This window comes from Kogia breviceps, chromosome 3 (assembly GCF_026419965.1).
Source record: "Kogia breviceps isolate mKogBre1 chromosome 3, mKogBre1 haplotype 1, whole genome shotgun sequence".
Classification (NCBI taxonomy): Eukaryota; Metazoa; Chordata; class Mammalia; order Artiodactyla; family Physeteridae; genus Kogia; species Kogia breviceps.
Window position 1 is genome coordinate 102,853,272 of NC_081312.1, and position 23,012 is coordinate 102,876,283.

The window sequence follows — 23,012 nt, forward strand, 5'->3', positions numbered from 1 at the left end:
GGAGAGTTGGGAGACGTTCCCGTGTGCGTGTATGTGTGTGTCCCTGCTCCCTCTGCTCCGTGGGACAGGCGGCTGGAAGAAGGGAACTGCCGGCAAGGTGCATCCCATCAGCCCTGGACCGCAGGAGCTCCCAAGAGGCTAGTGATTGGAAGGGGAACCTCTAGGGCCCCAGCATAGTGCCACCCACGCCCCCCATCCCTGCTTTGCTTGGAGCCAGATCCTGTGTGCCTCACTCAGTGTGATGAGATTGTGGTTGTGCTGTACCCCGGTCCCCACCTCCATCTTGAGTCTCCTCCTGCATTCCGGTCCACTGCTGATTACTTCAGGAAACTTCCTAGCTACCCCCACCACCCCACCATGCCAGCCCTGCCCCTGCAGAAGCTAGGATGGGGAGATGTGGTCCAGGATGGTGCCCCGAGAGGGAGGGAGGCCAGTGTCCCCAGGAGTGAGAGGCCCAAGAAAGGGTCAGAATTCAGGCCCCCTGCAGGCCCCTCTGCATTACCAAATCCTCCCTGCTTCCAGGCAGGTTCTTTCTCCTCTAGGAAGACTTCTCTGATTGCTCCCAATCCTTCCTTTTGGCTTGGGATTCTGGGCTGGAGCAGCTGAGTTCCCCAGCAGCCCTTGTCCATGTGCCCTCCTTCCTGGCACTCAGTGTTTGAGCCTGTGGGGTCAGAAATCTCATTCTCAGCCTAGATACTGGGTGAAGGATTGTGATGTTGGGCCAGTCAGTATCTACTTGGGTTTCTGAGGTGTGGTAATATCTTATTTGACCAGCTTTCAGGCTTAGAACTCACTTCCACTTCCACTACCCTTTCTGGAATCTCTCTGCCACCTTGTAAGAAGCGGATTTTGATGCAGAGATGGAGCTAGGAGAACTGCAGTCTCAGGGCAGCCCCTTTCACTGTGAAGGTATCCTTTAAACCTGGTTTTTGGTGAAGTGGGGAGGGGGCAGGGAGGGCCCTCAAGCCCTCTTTATTGACTGGGCAGCGGGGCTCTGGGGGCCTGCTGCTGGAAGGTCTCCCCAGGGCAGCTCTCCTGCTGCCTGTGGCCAACACCCTCTCCAGATGGGCAGGGAGGTGGGTGCAGCCACTCTCAGCCTGATTCTCCCTGACTTGACCCCAGCCTCATTAATCTTTGTCTCCTAGATCTGGGGCCAGAGTCTGCCTGGGCTCTGCTTGATGGTTTGCAAACGTGGTTCTGGCACCAGGATGTCGGTATCATTCTGGGAATCAGAGTGGTTTCCCAACCCCAGCCTGGCACACTAGGTCCTCCTGTTTGGGCCTTGGAACCCTTCCTACTGTCTCAGGATCTCTACCCTGGAGTCCCTTTATGGGCCAAAGAGCTCACCCTCAGGTGAATGGGTTCTCCACACAGAGGTCTAAATGTGCATTGGTGGGGATGGGGTCTGGTGACTATTGGGACCACTTCCTTCCCAAATGGCCCACTTGAGACATAGGAGGCTAGAGTAGCTATCAACTCCAGGCAGGCTTCTGTGACCATTCCCCCCAGCCCAGTCCTGATGACAGCCTAGACTCATCCCCAGGGCCACTCAGGCCCTTGAAGGCCTCTGGTGGGGAGGCTGCTGCCCAGGAGTGACCAAAGCTCATCCTGGGGCTGGGGGTGGTGGTGGTGGCCTGCTGGGTCCTGTGGCGGCTCCCTCAGCCTCTTTGCTGGCTTCACTCTGGGGCAGACTCTCTCTGCCTCTACCCCTTCCTTTCTGCCAGCTCTAGCTGACTCAGTCTTTCTTAGCTGTCATTTCTCTCTCTCTTTCTCTCCCCAACTCTTTACCCCTTTGTCCCTGTGTGGCTCCCCGAGTCTGGACTTTTGCCTCCTGTGTGCTGACCTGACTGATGCTCTGGTTGATACCCACGTGGCTGGAGCATGGCCAGATGTCTACTTCGCCCCCCCCGCCCCCCACTGCCCCCAACTGACTCCAACAGGATGAGCCCTCCATATGGGATCTCAAGCCATGGAGAGGGAGAGAGCATAGTACCTCTTTGGCCCCAGATCTGTGTGTTAGGGGTGAAAATCCCAGTCAGGTGCCCCCAGCCCCCACTGTCTTCTTAAAGACAGCCACTCCCCTCCCTAAACCTCCTGACTGGGAATGGGTAGTGCTCAGCGTGGCCCCCTTAGTTTCCGTGTCCAGCCAGGCCCTGGCCCTGCCATGTTTGTGTTTTTAAATTATGACAAATTCAGTGATAAGTTGTTGATTGGGCTGGGCCCTTGGGTGACTTGAAAGGGTAAAGTTACCCCTGACCACTCAGGCCTCCTTTTGAGGGAACTGGGGGCCACCCTGGCCAATCAGAGTCTCTTCTGCAGACTTCCAGGGCCCAGACATCTGCTCCCAAGAACGATGTCTTGCTTGGCCTTGCTCTTTACTGCCTGGAACACTTCACTTGGGGCTCACTCCGTATCGGGGGCATCTCCTGGTCTGAGGCCTGGGCTGAGTACTGGGGGTACTGATGACAAACCTGGGCCCCTCCCTGGGTGGGCTGTCCCTGAAAGGGGTCACAGACATCGACCCACGCCCCTGGGTATGAGGCGGACTGGGCTGGGCCCCTGCAGAGGTATGGGGCAGGGAGGCTGGAAAGGGGTTATTTCAGATGGACAGGAAGGGCTGCTGCAATTTGACCTGTTCGGATGTTTCTGGCACTTGGTAGATGCTCAGTAAATACGTTGAATAAGTGAATGAATGGAGCATGTGACCAAGTGAGGGCTTTCCAGGCAGATGGCATAGTGTTAGCAAAGGCACGGAGGTGGGAGGCGCCAGGCATGGGTGGAACGTGTTTGCAGTGGAGTAGTATATGCAGGGGCACAGCAGGCACAGAGCAGGTTGGCACAAGACGGAGGAGGATCTTGAGTGCCCGACTGAAGAGTGTGGGCTGATTCCGTATTCAGGGGTTGTAGGGTTGAAGTTCTGGAGGGACGGGATCAGATTTGCAATTTAAACCTCTCCCTCTGGTGGTCGGGGGAGGGGTTGGCCAGAAGAGCCAGAGGCAGGGAGGCAGTCCTGAGGCTGCTTTAGGAATTCAGGCTGGTACTGAGGGCAGCAGCAGGGGCAGGCACCTTGTCAGCCTTCGCCCTGATGGCCAAGTGGCCGTGCATGGTTCCCTTTTGATGGAGGATGGAGAGAAACTCGGGCTGGGTGGGGAGCCAGGTGGGGTGATGGAGACCATCAGAGTGGGTCAGGGCCTCGGTTATCACCACTCCCACCTCCTGGGCATTCAGAGATGGCAGGCATCCTGGAGTCATAAAATGAGCCTTTACTACTGGCCCTCCCACTGTGCACACTTGAGCAAGTCCCTGAGGTCCCTTGGGCCTCAGTTTCTATGTCTATAAAACGGATACGTTTTTCTCCCTGGATACCTGGAGTGAGTTTGGGTGGAAGTTAGTGACCTTTAAGTGGAATACAAAGAGAAGGCGTAGAGGGGTGGTCAGCATCACTATTTGACAGAGGAAGAGTTTGAGACTCAGAGAGGGGCAGTGACTTACACAAGATCATAAAGCAAGTTGGGGGCAGGGCGTTCCCGCCTGGGGTTTTCCTGGCTGCACCTGTGGCCTGCCGGGCAGTGGTGGGCGGGGTGGCTGGGGCCTCGGGGCCTTTGCAGAGGACATCCTCAGGCAGTTGCTTTGGCAGTCCAGCTGTCAGGGAGCGTATGGGGCCATATGGCCACATTAGGGGAGATGCCAGCCACTGAAGGAGGGATAGCGGCTGCCACCCTGACCTTCTGGATCTATGTAGGCACTGCCAGCCCCCAGGGTCAGGACGGGAGGGGGCCAAAATGGGACCTCAGTGTCCAGGTTGGTTTGGACATGGAGGTGGAGCCTTGGCAGGTGTTCCAGTTCTGGCACCCATCTGCCAGGGCAGCCGGACAGGCGGCTGCATGCCCAGGACTGATCCAATTGGCTCAAGACCAGCTGTGCCAGCCACCCCCATCCCCACCCCCATTCCCCAAGCTGCTCCGATGGCCCTGCGGTGGCACTGCGCATCTGATGTCAGGGTCTTAGGCCTCAGGAGTGTATGTGTGTTACATGCAGCCCAGGTGTGGACATGCAGCCTTACCCTGAGCACTAATTCTGTAGCTCTGAGATTTTGAGGGTGTGGAAATGGACCCCGCAATCAAAGGGCCTGGGCTTGGATGCCATCTGGAACCAAGTTTGAATTCTGACTCAGCTCCTTCTGAGTGGGATGAGTTCGGGCAAATCACTTTTCTGAGCCTCAGTTTCCTCATCTATTATGGGAGAATGATACCTACCTTGTAGGGGTGTCATTAGTGTACTTTGAAATAACACGTGTAAAATGTGCACTAGCTTGATACACTGAAGAATCTCAGTAAATGTTAGCTCATGTTTTGCTCTCTGCTGGGAGAGGGAAGTGAGTCCTGTTGGAGGTTCAATCTCCAGGCTGAAGTAGAGAGGAGACTTACTATTTTCCACGACAAAGTTTGCTTTATAGTTTTCCATAAGTTTTTATACTCCCTCCCTCATTTAGTCCTCATGGCAGTTCTGTAAAGTAGGCAGAGAGCACCGACCCATTTCACAGATGAGGAAGCTTGGAAGTGATTCTCCAGAGTCACACAGTGAGTTAGCCTTTACACTGTCTCTGGATTCCTGGTCCAGGACTCTTGCTCCATCGGTATGCTTCCCAAATTTTGAGGGCTGGAGGCTGGGGAGAAGTGGGTCTGTCTTCAACAAGGTCTGTCTAGACCAAGCTTGGGGCTTCTAGAGATTCCCTGCCTAGCCCTGTTTACATTATAGGTGCAGAGATAGGCTGCCATGGTGACAGCAGCCAATCCCAGCTGGAGTTAGTATGGGGGATGCTCCAGTGCATTTGCTGCATTTCTCTGTCTGGCCAGCACAGGGTAGCAGTGGCGGTGTCAGGGAATGAGGAGGGGATGGGCCTTGGGCCCATCTTAGGCAGCCTTGGGCCATGCCAAGGCAAGCAGGGCTCAGTCTTCTGGGCCGGGTGGGGAGAGCACTGTGTTCTGCCAGCTGTGTCATCTTGGCCAGGTCACTGTTTCCCTCTTTGAGCCTCAGCTTCCCTCTTTGTAAACGAGATAATTCTCTCCCAGCCTGCCTCAAAAGGCTGTGTTTGAGACTCTACTGTAAATATATATTTTTATACAAACATCATCTTCCACAGCTGTGAGTTCAGGCATCCCCAGTCCTACATCTGATGGTCCTATAATCATTCAGCGATTCGCTTGTTGGGTGCTTCCTCTGGGCCCGGCTGTGCTGGCTGCTATGGGGACAGAGATGAATATGACCAGCCCCCGCCCTCTTAGGGCGTGCAACGTGGCAGTAACTGTGGACTCCATGGCATTTAACGGTCCTTCCAAACACATGCTCGTTGTCAGGCTCCTACTCAGCACCCTTCAAGGGCTTCTCATTCCCTCAGACTGGCATCTGGAGCCCTCAGTGTTTTGCACTGTCTGACTCTCTCTCCTAGCCATCTTCCTCCATATTCCTCTGTGCACCCAGGCTCCAGCCAAATGCCAGTCACTCTCCTTTTCACACACGCTCTGGCTTTCCTTCCTCCAGGGTTTCGCTCTGCTGTCCCCTCTGCCTGATTCCTTCCTCCGTCTCTGCCCATAGACCCCACCCACTTTTCTACACTCAGCCCAAATGCCATGTTTAGAAACCCCTCCTGGTCACTCTAGCCGGGAGTAGCTGCTCCTTCCTCAGAACTCTGAGAGCAGCATATCTGTTTTATATTTTGCAAACGTTTGCTGTGTACCTACTGTATGTGAGGCCTACTGTGTGCAAGGCCCGTCTCTCTTCATGGCCTGGGAATGCCTTGGTGACAGGGACTGGGCTTATCCATCCTGGGTACCTGGCACTTCCAGGGACCTGGGGCCAGATGGGCTGACCAGGGGCATGTGGCCCATCCCTCAGGGCCTCGTTGGCCACTGCCTCTTCCGCCTCTCCTTTGCTCCTGGGGATGTGAGTTGGGCCTAGGACGTCTGTTTGTGAAGCTCCAAGTTATGGGCGGCTTTTCTGCTGAGGTGCTCACGACAGACGAGGACTTCTCTGCCTCTGGAGGCTCCGCCAGGCCAGGGCAGGGATGCCCAGTCACTGGCCACACGTAACTCTCCCTGATGAATTGCATGGCATTCAGCAATTAGCGATTGATTATTTGGGGTACTGTTAACTCTTCCATTATCGATCGGCAGAGATGGTGGACATGGCCAACGTCGGTGTGGGTTAGCTGGGCCTGGCTGGGAGATTGTGATCATGGCCATTTATTCCTGACCAGGAAGCTTGTAAATAGGAACCAGAGAAAGGGAGGTATTGGCCATCCTCTCTCTGATTTGTGCTGCCAGGTTTGGGGTAGAGGAATGGGGAAGAGGCAGGAGGCGGCAGACAGGGAGCTTTTGCTCACTCCCACCTCCTTTTGTCCCCACCTTCTGTGTTCTGCTTCCAGTCTCTCCTGGTCTCAGTCTCAGCTTTCCCATCTGTTAAATGGGGATTTCAGTCTCTGTGGGGTAACATTGTGCCTTTGAATGAGAATGCTAGGCAGTCACTGACTTGTCATCATTTGTGCTTAAGCGGGGTGGGGGGCGACATTCGGAGGCTCAGAGAGGGTAGTGGCCACATGAGGATGGAGCCAGCATCACGATCTCTAGCCCAGGGCTTCTTTGCAGAAAGGACAGGGAGGTGGTGGGTCAGAAGACAACAGTCGCTGGTGGTGGTGTGACGAATTGGGAGATTGGGATTGACATATATACACTAATATGTATAAAATAGATAACTAATAAGAACCTGCTGTATAAAATAAAATAAAATTCAAAAATTAAAAAAAAAAGGACCTGCTGTATAAAATAAATAAATAAATGAAGTTAATTAAAAAAAGACAACAGTTGCTTCAGTAAAGCATAAAGCACTGTGTCTGGCTTCTGAATGTGCTAAGGCTTCTAAATGTTGAGCTAGGACTCAGCGGAATTTGTGCAAAAAAGATTTCTAGGGGGCTTCCCTGGTGGCACAGTGGTTGAGAGTCCGCCTGATGATGCAGGGGACACAGGTTCGTGCCCCGGTCCGGGAAGATCCCACATGCCACGGAGCGGCTGGGCCCGTGAGCCATGGCCACTGAGCCTGTGCGTCCAGAGCCTGTGCTCTGCAATGGGAGAGCCCACAGCGGTGAGAGGCCCGTGTACAGCAAAAAAAAAAAAAAAAAAAAAAAAAAAAAAGATTTCTAGGGAAACCACATAAAGGAGATGGCAGGGGGGACGTTTAACCTACTTAAGAGATCCAGTTGCCTTTCAGGCCTGCCAGGAGCATGAGGCATCATTTTTGGGACTCTGGCTCATGTGACCAATGTTTGTTTGTTTGTTTTTAACTTTTCGTTAGGAACATTTTCAAACATACGGAAAGATAGAGGGAATAGCGTAGGAAACTCCCATATACCCGCTCACCTAGATTTAACAGTTGTTGACATTTTGCCACATTTTGCTTTATCATTTTCTTTCTGAAGTAGTTTAAAGTAAATTATAGACATCATGACATTTCAGCCCTAAATATTGCAGCATCCATCTCTAAAAAATACAAGAAAATTTCTGTCTAACCTCAAGTGGTCACATATTTCATTTTATCCTTGAGAAGTGAGGATGCTTGAGAGATGTGGAGACTGAGGCCTGTGAGGTGACCTGGCCTGACCAAGGTCACATAGTGCAGAGCGGGAGGGGAAGAGAGGTGGAATCTAGGAGGCCGCTAAGGGTGTCAACCCAGGATTGGCTGAGACAGTGGGGGGAAAGGGAGGGGGTAAGTGGTCTGGAGCCCGGCAGGTGGCTGGAGCAGGATCCCCCTCTGGGGGTTCATCTGGCTCAGGCTGGAGGTCCTGCCTGGAAACAGGAAGTGAGTCTCTTTTAGGGTAACCCAGGCTCTTTTCCTTTTGTTTGCTACGGGGATTAATCAGGAACTGCAGCGTCAGGAAAATCTAGAACAACTTCTTGTTTATTGTTTAATGTAGGAGACTGCTATCAGGCTCTGGCCATGCAGGGCCAGGGGAGCCCCTGCTGGCACAAGGAGTAAGGCTGCCCCTACCAGCCGCCTTGGAGGCCAGTGGGAAAGGCATGGGGAGGGCTGCCTGGAGGGAGGGCTCAGGATCCTAGCCTGGGCAGCCAGGGGCTTTGGGGGAACTGGGGTTGTATGTGCTACAGGGTAGGGAGGGCACTGTGCCTGGAGTCCAGGAGGCAGGTGGGATAGCTTGGGGCCGAGCCTGAGATCTGGGCTGGGCTGAATCTTCTGTAGCCTCAGAACAGAGATGGGAAGTGAGGCACGGAGGGGTGAGCTGGGGCACATGCAGAAAGGAGAGAGGGCTCTGGCTGCTTCTAGCCTCACTGAGGAGCCGTGTTCGCTCTCCTGCCTGGGCCCACTTTCCTCCCTGGGGAGGGAGGATGGGTGTCCTCTGCCAGCCTAGGGTAGGTGCAGGTCTCCCTGGGATTCCTTGTCTCCTCGGGGTCAGGGTGATCCTGCCCCTCCGGCACCCACACACGCTTGGGAATCCTTTTTCTGCCCTTAGTGCCCTTGGTGACTTGGGAGCCCCTCTTGACTCTGTGAGGGTCCCAGAGGTCATAGGTATACAATTGGAGAATGTCGGAAGGAGAAGGCAGGCTCAGAGATGATCTCATTCTTTTAGGTTCCAGATAAGGAAACTGAGGCACAGGGAGTGGCCAACTGCATCTTGGGTCCCAATTGAAAAGCACTGCAGAGCCTAGGCAATAAGTCAAGCATCCGGCTTCTCAGTCCCAGGATGCCCAGCTCCTGGGCCTTATGGGCTTGTGGTTCAGACAGACCAGTTCTCTCCTAGATGCAAAGGGGTGGAGGCGGGCCCAGCTGGGGAAGGGCTGTCAGTCATCCTGGGGGTGGGTCCCAGGTTCTTAGGACCCGAGATCCTGTCTGCATACACACGCACACCCCCCCGCCCCAGTTACTTACCAGTGGGGAGAATGGGTATGTAGGTTGGGGAGGAGGCTGCAGTAGGGTGTCCTGAGGCTCAGCCATCCAGGGCTCACAGAGTCTTCATGTACTCCCATCTCTGCCCCCACAATGAGGAGAGCCCTGATTAGTGCCAGGCTTACTGTTGGGCTTCTTTCTTGAGGACAGGAGTAGGGGCAGTGGGCAGGAGAGCCCCGTGGGAGGAAGGCAATCAGAGGGGAAGCAAGAGACAGAGACCTCAAAACACCTTCTGATTCCTGGTCTACAGCCCTGTGGCACTGCCAGACCCTATATCAAGGCTGTGGATTCTCCGAAGTTGGGGAAGGAGAGGAAAACACCCAACTTCCACCACGTGGCTTGATGGGGGCTCTATGACCTGGGACATGCCACTACCTCTCCTGGATAAAATGAGGCAGGGAATGGACCTCTTCTGCTCTGAGAGTGGGGCAGGGAGGATTGGCCATGGCTGTTGTCCTGTCTGTTGGCTGGTCCTTTAGCCCCCTGCTGGGTAGGCAGTGGGCTGGGAAGGATCACAGGAAATAGGGCAGGTCCTGTTGCCCCCGCCTCCAGGCCTTCCCTCTGCTCTCCCTGTGCTGCGGCGTAGGGAGTGCACTGTGCCTGGAGTCCAGGGAGCAGGTGGGACAGAACAAACATACGTCCCCATGCTGACTGCATGCTGGAACCTCGGCAGGGTGCTGGAAGAACGCTACCCTTGTTAGTGCATACAACTGCCCTGCAGAGTGGGCATTATGGGTTCCATTTTACAGATGAGTAAACTGAGGCTTAGAGAGGTCACCCAGCTGGTCAACGGTGGGACTGGGATTTGAGACCAGAACTACCCAGCTTTGCTGGACCACACTGTCTTCGAGACTTGGTTTCTGCTCTGGGATTTACTACTAACTGCTGTTCCCTGGGCCTTGGTGTTTGCCTTTGTCCAGTAGGGCTGGAAGGATGGCTGAGGGAAGCGCTGCAGCCACAGGCTGGAGGGAAGGCTGAGCCTCCAGTCACCTCCTCCTGGCCTGGCAAGTTCTCAGGGTTCTGACTGAGGCTTCCTGCTGTTCTTGGAGGAATCCTTCCTAAGCTAAGCAAAGTGAGAGGCTCCCTGGCTCTGTGCAGAGGGATTGGGCCTCTGAGTGTGCAGAACCCTTCAGCACCTCCTCCACCCTCTGCTCCCAGCTGGTGTGTGCCTTCTGTGCATTTATCAGGTGATGACAAGATGGTGTGGGAGGCTGTGTGCAAGTGTATGGGCCATCTTGAGGCCTGGAGAGTCACACTTGAGGACTGAACATGAAGTAGGGCAGAGGTGAGTTCATTGAACACCTACTAAATGTTAGGCATAGTGCCAGGTGCTTTACATACATTACCTCATTTAATCCTAAAAACAATCCCATGAGATATGTACTATTAATATTCCCATTTAACAGATGAGGAAACTGAGGCTTGGAGAGATTGAGGGACTTGCAAAGGTCACACAGTTAGTGAGTGGAGGAGCTGACGTTTGAACCTAGGAACGTCTGCTTCTATTGGAGACTGTGTCATTTGTGTGCCACGCGAGGGGAGTCTGTGCTGCAGCTGGGACGGAGGAAGTTAGGGTTCAGGAAGATGCCGCTGGAGGCTGCTGTGTATTTGGAGAGAGGAGGCCAAGGGGCAGGTGAAGGGTCCAGGTAGGGAAGGAGTGGTTCAGTGGGAGAGGGGTGGTTAGAAGTCTAGCGTGCGGTCTAGAGCTGTGTGTCCTTGACTCTGTCATCTGCTCAGGGTCTACACCCTCCAACCTGACTTACCTCCCCCTGAGGGGAGGGGTGCACACTCCTTATAGTCCCTCCTCAGGCTAAGGCCTAGAGGTGGGACTGAGTGAGGGTGCTCGGAAAACAGTCAGGGCAGCATGCCCTGTAGGGAGCATCTGGAGAAGAGGCTGGAGAGGGGCCTGGGCTGTGTAGGCCTCAAATGCCAGCTCGGAGTGGTGATGTTCTCTGGATTTTGAGCAGAGCCAGGTCTGAGGATTGGAGGGATGGATCTCTGATGTCTGGGGGCTGGTTAGTGGCTGTGGGCCATGAATGGTGGGAAAGTGGTGAGAGAGTAGAGGCATCTGGGGGCTTCTCTCCTCCTTGCCCCACGGCTCCTGTCGGGACAGGAGTGGTGGGGAGGTGACTCATCTCTCCTTGTCTCCCATTTGTTGCCCTCCCTTTTCCTGCCTCCAGAGGAGTACGAGTGGGGGTCTTTGGCCCCTCCCAGGCCCCTCCCTTGGAGGATGTAAATATTTTATCTCCACCATCTCTGCTGCTAGAAATTTCTGCTTTTAACACTTTTTTTCCCCCTTTTGCTTGATACAAACGAATGCTGGAAAAATTCTGTGCCGGGCGCTCACTCTGTCTCTTCTACTTGTGCCCAGAGTCCCCTCCAAAAACTCTAATTGCTTTTAAGCTGCCATAGTTGGCAAAAGCAGTTTTCTTTACATTATTGAGAAAGGAGGAAAATCCACCACGTTCTCTTCTTCCTTTTTTTTTTTTTTTTTTTTTGATTCTAACCTTTAGTTTTGAGTTCCTCCTCACTGCTGCTAAGGTTCTGGGAGAGAAACGGAGTAGAAAGAGGTGTGGGCAAGGAGGCAGAGGCACCCTTGGACAGGGCATTTTGCCTCTCTGGGCCTCATTTTCCCCATTTACAAGGTGATCGTATTGTCTATTCATTCAACAGACCTTACCCTGAGTACATCCACTGGAAGAACTTGAGGGCAAGGACGGGCTCTGTCTTTGCTACTGCTTCCCCAGCAGCCAGCACAGAGCCTGACACACAGTAGGTGCTCTATTAAGATCAGTTGACTGAATCAGTGGCTCTACTGTGAGCCAGGCACTTTGTCAAGCACTGGGAATGCAGGGGATGAATCAGTCGCAGCCCCTGGCCGCTGGCTGAATGGAGGGGAGCTGCTACACAAACGTAATTACCATATTGCTGAGATGTAACATAGGTGGGTATGGGATACTTAGAAGCACAGAGCAGGGCTGGCCAGGGAAGTTGGGAAAAGCTGCATAGAGGAGAACTTGGGCTGCATCTTGAAGAGGGGGTAGGAGTTTGAACTGTGGCCAAGGAGGAGGGAGTTCCAGACAGGAAATAACATGTGCGAAGACCAGGGGTGGTCAGCGCTGGAACTGAGGGTGGGGTCAGGCCAGGGAGGAGTTGAGGCTGCCCAGATGGGCCTGAGTTGCCTGGGAGAGCTTTGCATGGAGGTGGGGAGTTTGGACTTGATCCCAAGGGTAGTTATAAGCTCCAGGGAAAACAGAGCTGTCAAGAAAGGAAAAGTAATCAGAGTATTCTATGTGGCTCAGCTGGGAAGCTTATAACTATCTTCTTCTTGCAGGGTTGGAGGGGTGGGAAGGATTAGGGCCTTTCGGTTCTGGTAAGCCTGTTGGGGGGGTTAGGGAGGCTGGCAGTGTGAGTCTGAGACAGACAAGGCAGGGGACAGGGGACCCAAATCCTTATCTCTTCTGCTTGTGCTGGGGTGAGAGGCAGCCCAGGCCTTTCCTGCACCCTGGGGTGGGGGTCCCCCAGTGTAGCTGGGGAGGCAGGCGTCCAGTTCATAGGCCTCTGTTGCCACGGTCAGTCAGGTTTGCTTCGCTCTCGGTTCCTCAAGGTGTATGGCCCTTAACAATATATAAAGCCTGCTCGCCTCTGACCCCTCTGAAGATCTTGGAAACTGTCCCCTGAGGTAGGCAGAGCAGGGGCCGTTCCCCACTGCCACGTATAGGCCAGGTTTACCCTCAGGGTTCTCTAGGCAGGTGGAGATGGGGTGCGGATTTGAACCCAGGTCTCAGGGCCCCTCGCCGGCTGCCTGCACCACCTCTGTTGTGCCCCCGTCCACCCCCAGCCCTCTCCTCTTCTCCCCTCCCGAGCCCCGTGCTCCTTCCCTGTTTGCAGAGCATGTGGGGCTTTTCAAAAGCATTAATGATAGAAAATAAATTGGAATCGGAGTGGAATCATCGCCGGGCATTCTCGGAGGGCCGCCTCTGCCCTCGTGTCTCTCAGCCATATTGAATCCAGCAGCCAGACCGGAATATGAATGAGTCTGGACCGGCATTGCTCTTAATCTGTCGGGGAGCCCTCCCTGGCCAGGCAGCACTCACCAGCAGCAAAGCTGTTTGCAATGAGGCCTCTGCGGCCGCTGGGCATCGCCAACCAGGACTGATTTCTCTGGGATGGAGTCAGAGTCCATGGCTGTGGAGGAGGGGTGGAGGGGGCCTGTTGCCTAGGTCCCCCACCCCCTCAAGCCGTCTGCTGGGGACACAGCTCTGAGGCCAGCCTGGGGTGGGGTCTGGCATCTCTGCCCAGGGTGAGGGGGCCCGTATGAAACTGCCAGTGGCTCCTTAGGGTCTGGATTCCTCATCTGGGTATTCAAGGTCCCCTGTGTGAACTTGATTCTTTTTGTCCTGTCTCCCCCAGAAAGCCTTCCTTGATTACTGCCCAGCTCACAGTGGGTTTTCTATTTTTAAGCTTCTTGTGGCCCCTGGAGCAGGGGTACAAACCTAGTGCCTAAAGGGGACGGGCAGGTAATGAGTGGAGCAGGCTAGGTGTGAAGCAAAAGGGAGAGGTGGAGACTGTGGCAGTGTGCAGGCATGTTTGGGAGCTCTTCCATGGATGCTTTCACACCCAGCTCTGCTAAGTAGTCTTTGCTCCATAGTCACCCTTCTCACTTTCTTTTTTTTTTTAATTTTTAAATTTTTTATTTTTGGCTGCGTTGGGTCTTCATTGCTGCGTGCGGGCTTTCTCTAGTCGTGGCAAGCGGGGTCTACTCTTCACTGCAGTGTGCGGGCTTCTCATTGTGGTGGCTTCTTTTGTTGTGGAGTATGGGCTCTAGGTGCATGGGCTTCAGTAGTTGTGGCACGCAGGCTCAGTAGTTGTGGCATGTGGGCTCAGTAGTTGCAGCACATGGGCTCAGTCGTTGTGGCTCGCGGGGTCTAGAGCACAGGTTCAGTAGTTGTGGTGCACGGGCTTAGTTGCTCCATGGCATGTGGGATCTTCCGGGACCAGGGATCAAACCCATGTCCCCTGCACTGGCAGGCGGATTCTTAACCACTGTGCCACCAGGGAAGTCCCTACACTTCTCACTTTCCAACTAACAAGGAGCTCCTTGAGGACAGGCCCTGGTCTCTGCCCCTGCAGCCTGTCTTCCCACAGACATGGGTATGGGCTGGGCACCCAGGCAAGTTTCCCAGAAGCCTCAGAGGCTCTCGGGACCTGGGGAATTACTCAGAGCAACCCTCTTGTTTAGAGGTGGGGAAACTGAGGCCCAGAGATGGGAGGTTGGAATGTTCCCCTAAGCAGCCTGTGCATCTGTGCTCTTCTAATCCTCACAACAGGAGTTTTTGTACCTCTGTTTTAGAGAGGGGGAAACTGAGGCTCAGGGTGTTTGGATCCAGGGGGCCCTGCAGGCCTGCATGTGAATCAGTGTGTTGGAGCCGCAGTGCCAGCTGCCTCTTTCTGGCAGGATTAGGGGTGCTGAGACGGGCACTGAGTCACCTGAGGGGGACGAGCTGCGTTTGTGCCCGGAGTAAGCCCAGCCAGGGGCGGGAGGCCTGGGATCCTGGCCCAGATCTGCCACCAACTCCCTGTGTGACCCAGGACAGAGGGCTCTCTCTGTGCCTCAGTTTCCCCAGACCAGGCTGAGAGAGGCCCCTGGAGGGCTCAGAGAGAGTTTTGGGGGCTCCACTGAGCTTGTATACCTTGGCCTGGCTGCCAGCCCTGTTCAGTGCTTCTGTCCAGCCCTTGGGCTCCCTTGGCCCCAGTCCAGGATTGTAATGAAACCTCTTATTCCTGTACTTTCTGGGGTCACTGTCATGTGGGAGGTGGTGACACCCAAGAAGGTCTTGGACTCTGTAGACCTAGTCAGCAGTGTGGGGCAGCCAGGGCAGCCTGCCCCCGTACCCCAGGAGGGAAGAGGGGCTGAGGCCAACACCAGGTGGGAGGCCTCCCAAATGCAGGACCGTACACTCAACCCTACAGCCTGAGCCTCACCCTTGCATGGCCCTGGCCCTTCCTTTCACACGCTCAGAATGGACTCCCAGGGTACACCTTGTGTAGCCCTGGGGTGTCAGATGGGGATACTGAGGCCCACAGAGTCTGAGATTGAGACTCAGTGTCGCCATTTGCTCACCCTGACCTCTGCCCGTCCGACCTGTGCTCTCACCCCTGCACGACAAGGTGCTTCCACGCTGCCGAGGCAGCCCCACTCACCTTGGACGGCTCTCGTCCCTGCTCGGAGCTAGCATCTACCCCGTGGGACTCTCGCGAGGGTCCTGGTTGGGGCCTGGAGCCACAGAACCTGTCCTAGCCCCTGCCTTCCAACACCTCCCATGGACGTACAGGCAGACACCGAGCCCCTGAGACCTCTGTCCTCCGGATGCCCAGGCTTGCTCCCTTCCTGCTCGATGGTTCTGAGTCCCTTTGGTCTGTGGGCCACTCGGGGAATCTGATGAAAGCCAGGGCCCTCGACCCAAAACAATACACCCTCCCCTCCCTGCACCATATGCATAAATGCACATCTGGTTTTGTGCAATTTCAGTGCTCACACACCTCCTAAGTTCCCTGTCCCAGGGGACCCCCGTTAGGAACTCTGCTTTAATCGATTCCCAGGTGACATGGTTAATGTGATCTGTCATGTTGTCCTAGGATGGGAAGCTAGGCATCTCAGTCCCGTGACCATGCTCAAGAGCTGCTCCACCGGTGCCTGGCTGGGGCCTGAGTGCTGTGATAACCCACTCATTCTTTCCACAAACTTGAGTCCTCGATGCCTCCTCTCATTGGAGGGTAGGGCAGTATTGGGAGGCACTGGGTCAGGCATGAGGCTGAGGGCCAGTTGGGGATGGGTCTCTGGAATTTGCCACCTGCTCCTGGCCTCTCTACAGGCCTGCTGGCTGCCCAGACGCCCTAACACACACACACACACACACACACACACACACACACACACACACACACACACACACAGACTCTAGATGTAGACACGACGACACACACGCCCTTCACGGTCACCGCTGCAGACCCACACAAGCCCCCTCTCTCCGAGCACCGCACACCTGCACACAGCAGTGCCCTCTACCTGTACCCACGGGCTCGCCCAGCCTCTCTCTGCACAGAGGGAAGCACACCACAGCTTCCCTGTTGCTTTCCCTTCTCTTTCCCTCCCTCTCCTTCCCTAGCACAGGAGCCCTGTGAGAGCTCAGAGCTGGACCTCAAATCCCCCTCCCCTGGAGTTTTCTATCAAGGCCCTTCCCGTGTTGACCTCACCCCCTGGGCTCCCCTGAGCTTCAGCCTAGGGTTCCCAAGACTGTGATGTTCCAGGGTCTCCTGGACACCTAGGGAAACCTCCCGCCCCAGCCCTGGAGGGCCAGAGCCCTGCCGAGGAGCCAGAGGCCTCTAGCCCCGACCCGTCTGTACTGCCTGTGTGACTTGGGCCACCCTCTGCCCCGCTGGCCTTGGTTTGGGAGAGTGAAGGTATGGGCTCCACATTCTCCAGCTGAGGTCCTCAAACTGGTCCTAGAGCCCTGGTGTCCCTGAAGGGGCCTGGGGGCTATGGGGGTGGTGGTGGGGCTGCCTCAATTGAGCAAGTGGGGCTCCATTTCAACCACAGCAGATCTGCTCAGATCTGCATTTTATATTGGGGTCCCAGCAGGATTTAAAGAAAAAAATTAACTCTTTATTGAAAATTCAATAACACATTTTGTAGGCAATGGAGACCATGAAAGCCCCCTCGTCCCCCACCTAAGAGGCGATCACAGTACTGTCTGGATATTATCCTCCAGCCTTTGGGGGCATAAACCAACAATCTGCTATTTATAAAAACGGGTTCCTTCTGAAATAGCATTATACAACTTGATTTTTTTTCATATTGTTATACATAGAGGTGCCTCCTTCTGTCAAAGGGCTGCGTGGCTGTGGAGTATTCCATAGTATGGATGTGCTGTATTTTGTTTAAACATTCCCTTATTGATAAACATTTAGGCCATTTCTTTTTTTACTCTTACCAGCAATGCAGCTATGAGCATCCTAGAATATTTATATGTGAGTGCCTATGCTATCATTTCTGTAGGAGGAGCTCCTAGAAGTGAGATTACTAGGTGGTAGGGTGTGTGGGTTTAAAACGTTATTCAGTACTGCCAAATTACCCTTCCAAAGGTTGAGCCAATTCCCTCTCCTTCCCATGGTCCATGAGTGCTCATTTTCCCACATCCTTGCCAGCACTGGTTGTTATCAATCATTTTAATTTTTCCCAGTCTGATGGGCAAAAAATTATATCATGTTGTTTTCATTTGCATTCCCCTGATTGCTAGTGAGATAGAACATCTTTTCATATGTTTATTGGCCAATTTAGTTCCTCCTCTACGGATTTCTAATTCACTGCCAATTTTTCTCTTCTTTTGTCTTTTTTTCTTATTGATTTGTAGGGGCTCTTTGTATATTAGTGATATTTTCAGTGTCTCACTTGCCTTTTAACTTTGTTTATAGTGTCTTTGCTGTGCAGATGTTTTTACGTGTTTCTATAGTCGGATTTATCAAATTTTCACTTTATGGCTTCCGGATTTAATGTCTGGCATAGAAGGCTTCCCCCACTGCATAAGGTTTCATTTCAAATAAGAATTTTATTGCTGAGAAATCTTTGCAAAGCCCTGGTTTATGGGCTCCTCCTGGCAGCTGCAGCACTGGCTCTGGGGGAGGGAGGGATGGCCCCATCTGCCCATCCATTTCATCTCTCTGACTCTCTCTCTGTCCTCTGGCTTTGGGGAGACAGTTGCTCTTTCTTCCGGCCTCTGGCTCTCATGTGCTCTGTCCCTCCCTTTCTGTGTCTCTACTGTTTTCCCATCCCCAGCTGGTTCCCCATTGAGCAGCGGTAATTAGGGATGTGAGATGGCGGCTGTGGCAGCCCTCAGTGGGTTGCGATGGGACAGTGGCCATTAGGGAACATGCCCCCCTCATCCTCCGCCTGCCAGCACAGCCCCAAGTCACATAGGTTGGCAGAACAGCCCATGGCTCAGTTCTCTTTCTCACAGGAACTCATTTCCTGTTGGGAGGCTGAGGGAAGGCTCTGAGCTAACCCCCATCCCTCCTCTACAAGGAAGCCATCCCAGACAGCTCCTTCCTCCACTTCCACAGCCCTGGACCTGGCCTTTCCCTTATGCCCTCACTGCTCTTTCCCTGTCCTGCCTTCTCAGTGCTGAGCAACCTGGGGTCCACCTGGCCACCTCTCAGGGTCTTGGTTTCCGCCTGTGTGAAATTGGTTGTGGGCATATATACCAGCTGCTGGGAGGTGTGGCCCATGTGGGATACAGCAGAGCTGGCAGGTCTTCCAAGCCAAGCTCTGGAAGGTGTCCCCTCTTGCCCTCTCAGTACTACGCCCTCCAAAAAACCCACTACAGGAGAGAATTTGCATGCTGCTGACAGAGATGGGGACTTGAATTCCACGAGTGTGATGGCTGATAACTAGGGCTCACATGTTCTCTGCTCCACCTCAGGCCCAGTGCTATGCTTGGCTCATGGGAGGTGCCCAGGAAAGCAAGAATGAACAAGGAAAGAGTGAACAGTGCAGGAGGATGCTGAGCCTGGGGGAGGAGAAGGGCAGCCAGGGCACCAACTTTCTTTGAGCTCTTGCTGTGTAGCAAGGTACTTTTCTCATGGTTCCTCATTTCTGGGGATTGGGGGTGCTAATGGGGAACACCCCATGACCTCCTGGAGGTGAGGGCAGGTGGGCTCAGTACTGCCCCATTCTGCAGGCCTCTGCGTGGGGGCTGTAGGGGGCCTTGGGCTGAGGGAGCAGTTGGGAGACAAGTCGGGGTCTCTTTGAAGCACGGCTCAGAAGACATAACCGAAATCTCTGAGGTAAACTTCCCTGGGCTCCTGCAGCCGCTTGGACTTCTGTCCCAGCCCCCTCCCCCTGACTATGATGGCCTGTCTCCTCTCTGAGCTTCTGGCAGACAGGGGCAGTGTCCTTCACGTCTCTTTATCCCAGTCACCAAGCACATAGTAGGCGCTTACCAAAAGAATGAATGAATGAATGAATGGAAAACCAGGGGTATTAGGTAGAGGGTTCAGGTCTGAGGAAGAGGAGACCTGGGTTCTGGACTTGACTTTTTGGCTGACTTGCTGAGTTGACCCTGACCGTCACTGGGCCTCAATCTGTCCATCTGTACAATGGGCCTTTCAAGCTCTGTGATTCTGTGACTGTGTTGACCAGAGCAGGCACATGTCTCTGTCTCTCTCTCTTACGCGCGCGCACACACACACACACACACACACACACACACACACACACACACTTGCATATACATACGCCAGTAGTATCCTTTTTGATCACAGTGTTCGCTGAGCACCTACTGGTGCCAGCCCCCCACAGTACTGAAGCCACTTTAGCAGCATCCTGAAGTAGCTGTTTCTGTGGAAGTCTAACATTCCCCGGAGGCATGTGTTAATTCTGTTGAAGACACAGGCATCTGATTCCCAGGCCTCCCTGGGCTCCACTGAGGGGGTTAGGAGCCAGGTGGGCAGGTTGGAAGCGCCCCCCCGACCTCTGCCATGGTCCCCATCACCCCCCTGGGCTGTGAGGCCTGTAGCTAGGATTTCATGTCCTTTCTAGGACTCAGCACACAGGCAGGCCTCGTGTCCAGGAGAGCTCACGGCTCCCACTGTGTTTCCTCCCCTGCCCCAAATCATTGTCATGCTCTGCCTGTGGTTGCATTTCCATAGCAACTCCTTGTGATGCCACTGTGGAGAGTGGGAGCTTCAGGAAGGTTTGGGAAGAAGGGAGCAGGAGGCCCATTCATTATCATGGAACATGGCAGCTGGGTGCTTGGAGAGGAGCACCCAGTGGACCGAGGATGGTTTGTCCTGCCAGCTTAGGTGGAAATGGGCTCAGGGCTGCCAGCCAGGTGGTCCGGAGGCCTGCCCGGGACAGGGCTGCCTGGGTTGGTCTGGGCTTTGCTGACTTGTGCCAGTCTACTGGGATCCAGCTTGGGTGTCCACTCAGGTTACCCCTGCCTGGATAAGCCTGGCTTGAAGGACCAAGGCCTGAGGAACTGCCCAGACTCTGGCTACCCCTCTGTCCCAGGCTAGCATCACTATGTCCTGTTCTGTCCTGTCCTCCAGGATCAGCAGCCATTGGGAGGCACCCTTGGGACCTGATGGCAGCAGGGGGCATAATATGGGGCTGGTGAATTGTGGGGCTAGGCAGGCCTCTCTTATTGGGTCCACACTGCTTGTGGCTCTGTTGTCAGGAGAGGAAAGCCAAGGTGGACCCTGAAACCCGCCCAATTCTCTGCCTCTTTCTTGGAGGAGAAGTTTACAACCCATGAAACGAGAAGACTTGCCTTTAGAGGGTCCCTCCATCTTCACCTACCATGTAGCTAGAAATTCTATCTTTGCATGTTAGACTTGAGGGAATGTTGACTTTGGGAGAGACTCAGAGCCCTTTGCCATCTTCCGCCCACGTTATGGCAAATACCTCCAAGCCCCCTCCATCCATGCGTCCATCCATCCCATCTGGAAGGCCTTGTGAGTCCCCCTGGGGACTTAGGCCTGTGTTTTATGGTGCCATGTGGGGAATTAAGAGGAAAAGGAGGGGCTGGTCTGGTCTGTCAGGGAAGAAGGGAGCTGCTAACCCTCTTGAGGGCTGCTGGGAGCCAGATGCTATTAGAAGCCGACTTTCTGTGTCTCTCTTTCACCATCATGGTTATGGCCACCTCTGGGTGCTACCTGCACTCGCGTTTTCTTAACCCTTGTCTTTGCGTTGACTCACGTTTGAAGGTGGATTACCCAGCGCTCCCCACGCCACACATCCATGAAATCACAGCTGTGATATACTTGTCATTTTTTTTTTGCGGTACGCGGGCCTCTCACTGTTGTGGCCTCTCCCGTTGCGGACGGAGCACAGGCTCCAGACATGCAGACTCAGCGGCTGTGGCTCACGGGCCCAGCCTCTCCACGGCATGTGGGATCTTCCCGGACCGGGGCACGAACCCGTGTCCCCTGCATCGGCAGGCGGACTCTCAACCACTGTGCCACCAGGGAAGCCCTACTTGTCATTAAAAAAAAAAAAAACAACACAGAAATATAAACACACACCTATGAAAATAAAAATGTTTGTCTACATACCACCTAGAATCCCCTTATGTACCTCCAGCAGCATGTCCCATGCTTAGAGAATCACTGATGGGGTTGGAACATCTTGGCAATAGCTCAGAAAGGGATTTAGGTCTTTATCTGAGAGGGGGATTTGGGTCTTGGTCTGAGAGGCTGAGGAAACTAAGGCTCAGAGGGGGAAGCTTGGCCCAGAGCCACACAGCCAGCAAGTGAGGAAGCTGGGAGTCGACCTGCCTCCTTGGACTTCCAGGCCCAGGCCTCTGTCTTGCCAAGGAGACCTTGCCAAGGAGACAGGACTCCCTAGTGTCTTCCTCCACTCATGGAGGGTAGGGGGACAGGGACCCGAGCTGCCCTTGGAGAGTGTTTGGTGAAGGAATGAACTAGAAGAGGCTGGGGAAGGAAGGCAGGGAGGTGGGTGGCTGGGAGCGGAGGGTATCCTTTGGAACCAGGAAGCTGGGGCTCAGGCCCAGGGAGAGGCAACCCTGGTGCTCAGCTGTGCCCGCTCTCAGGGGCCAGCCCCGGGGCCTGCTTCCTGGAGCCAGGCTTAGGGGCAAGGCAGGCCCTGGTGTTGGCTGGGCACCTACTGTGCCCCAGGACATGCATCCCTTGTCTGCTTGTATCTTCCCAGCAGTCCTGGCAGGAGGGACGGTATCCCCATTTTACGGATGAGGGAAGTGAGGCCCAGGGACTTGACTTTCCCAAGGTCACAGAGCCAGTGGGTGGAGGAGGCATGTTCAGACACCCCCCTCTCTGCCTGCTGCCAGAAGCTCCATCATTCCCAGAGCCCCCCCGCCCTAGATGGTGGCATGTGAGTGTATGTGAGTGTCAGCGAGTGAGAGCACGTGTGTGTAAATGCCAGTGTGTGAGTGATATGTGTCAGAGAGTAAGTGCATGTGTGTGTACATGTGAGAGCATGTGCGTGTGTATAAGCACAAGTGTGCCAATGAGTGCGGGCATGTGCGAGTGTGCAAGTGTGAGTGTGTCAGCAAGAGGGAGAGTGTGTGTGTGTGAGATGTGTGAGTGTGTATTGCCCAGCCGGGTGGGAGCAGACTCCCTGTGTGCATGGCCCCCCGCTGCTCCCCAGAACTGCCCTCTGCTGCTCTGCTCTGGCTGACGGGCTCATCTCCTTCTCCCACAGCCTCCTGCTCCCACAGGCCCTGAGGCTCCTGTGCCCACAGGCAAAGAGAGAGACCGAGTCAAACCAGGCTGATCCCGCAGCAGCTGCACTCCCCAAACGCCTGCCCACCCTGAGGTAAGAAGCTGCTCTGGGCCGCTGGGAGAGCGGGGCTGGCGTGGGCCATGAGGGGTGGATGTGGTGTCCCCAAGGGAGAGGCTGTGGGAAGGCCATCAAGGGGCAGTCTTCCTGGGGGGTGTTCCCATCTCTCCATCCCCACGTGAATTCAAGTCCAGGAGGTTTGATTTGGCTGGGCCACCTCCTAGTAGTGCTTTTGCTATGGCAGGGCTCTGGCAGCCAGCTCAGAAGCCGGGGGCATTTTTCTGAGTGATGCAGTTTCACGGGCGTGCTGGCTAATGGGTTCCCGTGTGGCATGGCAAGTCTCTAATGGTGCGCTGAGGGGCTCTGTCCTTGGTTCTATCCCATCGTTGACCAAATGTGTGCATGACTCTAGGTCAGGAGGGAGTGGGAACGTGTGGACTGAGACAATTAGGGTCCAGGAAACTGTCAAGAGGCTGGCACTGGCTCCGACGTGTGGAATTTAATGGGGCTCCAAGCCAGAGTCAATGTGTGGATCCAGACACCTTCAAGGCAGGATGAGGCTCAGCCCCAGGTGTGTGCGTGTGACAAGCACTGGTGGCCAGGTGACCTTGGCTCTGTGGGAGCAGAGTAGATGTCCTCTTGGACTGTATCACAAGGAGCAGGACACCCAGAATGTGGGAGGTGACAGGCCTTCCCACTCTGTGTCTCACGTGAGGGGATGTGGAGAAATTATAGCAAGTCCCAA

At 54.5% G+C, this 23,012-nt stretch overlaps 1 protein-coding gene across 4 annotated transcripts in view; it reads left to right on the top strand.

Moving 5' to 3' along the window:
• LINGO1 (leucine rich repeat and Ig domain containing 1) overlaps positions 1-23,012 on the top strand; it is a 200,567-nt gene that overhangs the window by 1,483 nt on the left and 176,072 nt on the right. For all 4 annotated transcript variants that reach the window (XM_067029383.1, XM_067029385.1, XM_067029387.1 and 1 more), the window contains exon 2: positions 22,190-22,303. The gene's annotated coding sequence lies outside the window, so the exon portion shown is untranslated. The remainder of the gene's footprint in view (positions 1-22,189; positions 22,304-23,012) is intronic.